Source organism: Sinocyclocheilus rhinocerous, unplaced genomic scaffold (assembly GCF_001515625.1).
Source record: "Sinocyclocheilus rhinocerous isolate Xijiao unplaced genomic scaffold, SAMN03320098_v1.1 scaffold146, whole genome shotgun sequence".
NCBI lineage: Eukaryota > Metazoa > Chordata > Actinopteri > Cypriniformes > Cyprinidae > Sinocyclocheilus > Sinocyclocheilus rhinocerous.
The window spans coordinates 109133-114928 of record NW_015649783.1 but is presented as its reverse complement, the minus strand read 5'-3'; positions in this window follow the sequence as shown (position 1 = coordinate 114928).

Sequence of the window (5796 nt, the reverse complement as noted above, 5' to 3'; positions counted from 1 at the left end):
TATATATATATATATATATAATACACACATACAAATTTAAATAAAACATTTGTACAATAATTTGAAAATAAAATATAATCAAAATAAATTAACACATAATTTGTTAATATAATGTAATTGCTTATATGTATATATGTATATACATAATGTCTGTGTAAAATAATGTTTTATTGAAAAATTTTTAAAAAAAAAAAAAAAAAAGACTAGTAACATGACGTTTTGTATAATGTATAATTCATTAGTATAATGTAAAGTTTTTTTTTTTTTAATAATTTAATTAAAACTTATAATTTGTTAATGTATTGTAATTGGTTAATAAATATATGTTATTGGCTGATAAATATCTAATATCAGCTGTTCAAAAATAAAATGTATCTTTTTTAATTTATATAATATTTAAATATTACTGCTTGTTTTAAGATTTAGATGACATTTACAATCATTTATTGAGTGTGACCATTCAGATTTAACCCCTTTCAGAGCACTGCTGGGTGGAGAACAGTGAATAATAACTTTAATAATAAATAATAGTTACATCTGTAATGTGTTTGACCATAAATAGCTGTGTTTGAGTTCACTCTGAAACTGAGCAACGGAAATATTTCAGCCTGTTTTTGTTTGTAAGTGACTGCCATCATTTTCCGATGTCTCACTTTCAGTTTTTTGTCTTTGCATTTAAAATGAGCGCAGATTCCCAAGAGGTGTTCAGATGGGAATTGTGGGTTTTCTTGTAACAGTGTGTTTGTGTTTGTAATTGGTTTAATTGTGGTCATTAAGCAGCACTGCCAGTATATCGTACACACACTCGGGCTGAGAACAGTGCACTGTAAATAAGTAAACACCACTGTTAAAGAAGAAATTATTTGACCTTTTTTGACCTAAGTCTGTATAACTGTAGAACACAAATTGTAGTTTGAGCTTAGCCAGAAAAAAAGTCCTCTATAAAGAGTTCACAATTATGTTGGTTTCAACTCATTTATTAATCCAGATGTATGCTTACATCTACAATACAATGTAAACATATTTTTAAATAAATATATATGCCGCTGTTCAAAAGTTTATGTTTTTGAAAGAAGTCTCTTCTGCTTACCAAGGCTGCATTAATTTGATCAAAAATACAGTAAAAACAGTAAAATTGTAAAATGTTATTAGTAAAAAAAAAACGGATTTATTTTGATATTTAAAAATGTAATTTATTCCTGTGATGAAAGCTGAATTTTCATTTTATTATTTATAAAATTATGTTTTAGTGAAAAATTGTAAAAAAAAAAAAAAAATATTAGAGTATGTAAGTATATAAAATAATATTTTTTAAATAAAACATGTTTTTTCAAAATCCATTTGCGTTTTTTTGTATAACGTATGTTATACGTGTAACGTGTTATGCAATTTTAATAAATGTAAAATAAATAATTTGTTAAAATTATTTATTATATATATATATATATATATATATAAATACATCATTTTTAAGTATTTACCATATAGCATAATTTATTATAATGTAATTTTTTATTAACATATTGAATAATTATTTGATAAAATAGACTTATAATACATTAATATAATGCAATTTTAATAAATTTGAAATTAATATTTTGTTAGCCATTTCTTAGATTTGCTTATTTATATGTAAAACAAGTTTTAAATAAAACATTTTAATATTTAATTAATTTTACATATCTTTTTAAATATTTAACATATAACTGAAATAATTCATTATAATGTAATTTGTAAAACTTTTTATTAACATAATTTAATATAAAATGTATAATATTAATTTTCAGCATCATTACTCCAATCTTCAGTGTCACATGATCTGCGCCTCGTCCCTCCGGCTCCGTCAGGCTCCTCCTTCCCTTCGGTTCCTCCTCAGTTCTCTGTCACTCAGGCTCCACCGCGGCCTTCCGGATCCACACCTCTACATTGGTCGCCTGAGCCATGTGCTCCGCCTCAGTCCTCCGGATCCTCCTCGTCACCCTGGCACATCGGCTCTCCGTCTCCGCCTCGGGCTTCTCCGCCACCTGCTCCGCCGCCGTCGGTCGGCCCCCTGGAGTCGTCAGCCCTTCCTCCACCATGGCTCCTCCCTCCGTCGGCTCCACCGTGGGTCGCCGTCATGGCTGTGACCTGGGTCCCACCTGGCACTGCCTGCTCCAAGCCCCTCCTGTCTCTGTCTGGTCCGCCCTGGCTCTTCCTGTCTCCGCCCTGGCTCCTCCCTCCTTCGTCACCTCCCTGGACTCTGTTTGCCGACCCCCTCCCGGGTGTCCGTCCGCCTCCTGAGCCTCCTCCCAAGTTCCCACCCGTCCCTCCCTCTGTTGTTTCTCCGGGAGGGGAGCGATATGTCAGGATTATGGACCTGTTTTGTTGGGTTTTCCCTCCCCATGTGCTCCCCGTGACCTAGTTTCTCCCTTGTCTAATTAGTCATTCTGTTCACCTGTGTTCCCCAAATTACCTTGTTTAGTTGTGTATTTATAGTGTGGTCTGTCCTTTGCTTTCTGTCCGGTGTTGAATGTCAGTGTGCTACGTGTGTTCCTGCTTGCTCCGTGTTTCCCCAGTTTGGATTATTAAAGACTGTCGTTTATGTTTCATCCGTGTCTCCTCGTTTCTCGCACCTTCACAGTAGCAGAAGTGTGACAACTACAGATAAACCTTACATTTATTTATTTATTTATTTGTTTGTTTGTTTGTTTTGAGAAATGTTCAATAAACTTTATTGTATAAATGAAAAATTATATAAAACATATATATATGTAATTTATTATTCTAATTTATCATTAAAGGTGCTGTGTAAATAATACAATAATTTATATATTGATATTGTCAGGATTATGGACCTGTTTTGCCCCTGTTTCTGTTTCAGTGTTCCCTTATTTGGTCATGTTTCTGTTCTCGTTGTCTCATTATCAGTTGATTCCCCGCACCTGTCTGTCCCTTGTTAAGTTTAGTATAAATGTGTAATCTGCCTCATGTTTCCTTGTCGGGTCTTGGACGTCTTCCTTGTGCTCTGTGTCTCCCTGTTGGATTATTAAATACTCTCGTTTTTGTGAAATCTCCACGTCTCCTCGTTCCTCCCGTAAGTATAGTGTGACAGATATAATGTATATAATAACAATAATAAGAATTGATACAATTGGTATAATAACAATAATAATTTATATATCAATTTATTATGCTAAAATACAGTGTGCAAAAGCGGCAGTTTTATGAAATCAGGATTTAACAATATGTCAGCTATTTTATTTTATCTCATCTCTGTTGTTTTGTTATTTTCCTGAATCATGAATTGTATTATTAAATAATTATTGGGCTATGTGAAAGGCACTATGCAAATAATATTTTATTATTATAAAATAAAATAAAATATTATTTTATTTAATAATAATAATAATAATAATAATAATAATAACAATAGTAGTGCAGCATTTGAGGCCTTTAATGGCATTAAACCAAGAGAAAATGCCACTTTAGACTTTAATAAATAAATAATTTATAATAGTTATAATAATAATGTCACATTAAACATCAATCAATCAATCTGACTCGACTGGACAGTATAGAATGCTAAAGCTCCCAAAATAATAAATTAATAAATGCATAAGTACATTCGCAGTAAGATCAGGAATGTGTATTAAGAAACCGTAAATGGGATCAGTTTTGAATTGAAGTTGACTTCAAAGCATAAAGCAACTGTTTTGTATCATAGTATTACAAACAGGGATTTTTATTGGAGAGAAAAAGCATAGAGAAGTGCAGAAAATATCTCAGCGGTTCATGGTTTTCATCACATAATGAGCGCTGAAAAGCTCTGGCAGCAGATGCGGAGTGGAACGGCCTTGTGAGAGAAGCGGCTCTGATATGTGACATGTGCCGCGTGTTCAGATAGATGTGTTTCCTTTGGAAAGCAGCAGGAATTCAGACTGATTGAGTCCATTGTCTCTGCCACTAATGCGCCACACGACATATTTAAGGGACAGACGGATGAATGACTGGTAGCCTTGGCCTACAACGAGAGAGAGAAAGAGAGATTTCATAACTTTCCTGAGAAGAGCCAGACTGTGAAACTCAAACCGCGCTTCAGTTGGGTGATGTTTACAAACGACTGTTGAAAAGAAATCTGAATATTTTGACGGAATCTGTTTGAGTACTATCGTAAGAAAATAAAAATCAAACAATCTTATGGAAATGTCAAATGTTTCTCCTTGAAAGCATTTAGAGTGAGTGGGTAATTTTACACGAGTCTCACATGGATTGTGGCCAGATTTGTCAATATACCAAAGTCTAAATCAAAAGTCAGAGATCTGAGGATGAAGATCTTAATAAGATCTGTTGTTGTTTTGTTATTTTCCTGCATCATACTGTATTATTGAAGAATCTTTTGGTTATGTAAAAAATGCTATGTAAATTTTATATATATATATATATATATATATATAGCTGTAATTGATATAAATTAGTGTATTATTTACATAGCACCCTTTACATATCCCAAGGATGCTTCACAAACAATAACAATAATTAATTATTATTATTATCGTCTTTATTTAATTTAATTTAATAAAATTTTTAATAGTGCACTAAAATACAAAAGTGGCAGTTTGTGTATTCCTTAACAATATATGAATGATTGTCTGTTTTAGGAGAAACATCTGAGCCTACATTGATAATTGAATAACTGAGATCTCTGTCAAGTCTTCTGAGGTAAGAAATGGGGCTGGGTTTTGTTGCAATTTTCACGATTACATGAATAAATTACAATTTGATTCAATATTGATTATTCATGGCTAATTTTCTCAAAGAAAAAAAAAAACAAATATGATTTTTTTTTCTGAGGTGTGACGTTACGCCACATTGTTTACAAGCTATTATGTTGACATCTTTGCACGGTTGAAACACTGATTGATCGATTACATGAGACAGGATACGAACTTTGGTAAGTTGTGCTCCTTCTTTAACCTACCTTCAGATGTTCATTCATGTTTATTTCACACTGAAACTGGTTTTAAAGCAGTTATACAGTGCCAAAATGGTGTTTATTGTAATGTAATGTTTGATGCAATTCATGTTGTTAATTACAACAAATGGAATATATTTTTTTACGCTTTGTATTTTTTATCAGTGTGGTACAATATTATCCTATTTAAATCAGTGTGATAAATGAGTTTGGTCAAAAGTAATCTAAAAGTAATCTAAATGTAGTTTGATTATAGGGCTATTACCTAAAATATGTAATATAATTGTCACTGGTTGCTACGGAGCGGGAACACGGAGCGAGGAAAGAGGAGACCAGGAGTACAAAACCAAGGACTTTATTTATATTGCGGGGAATCACACGTAGCACAAGGAGTTGACATTATCAATACCGGACAAACCAACAGGGAACAGAACACTCTTTAAATACACTGAACAGGCTAATGGGAAGACGAGACACACCTGGAGCTGATGAAACAATAAACATAGGAAACACCTGGGACAAATAATAAACAATCAGGGAGCAGGAACAGGAAGACCAAATGGGGGCATGGAAACATAAACATGTGACAGATCGCCCCCCTCCCGGACGGCGCGGTAACAGCAACATCGGGGGGGCGCCCTGGAGGCTGGTGCAGGACAGGAACAGGGCAGAGACAAGGAGAGCCTCCAGAGCGGATCAGGGAGCTCCGGGAGCCATGGCGGAGCAGGCAGGTCAGGTTGCCATGGCGGAGCAGGGGACTCCGGAGGCCATGGCGGATAAGGGGACTCCGGAGGCCATGGCGGATCAGGGGAATCCGGAGGCCATGGCGGATCAGGGGACTCAGG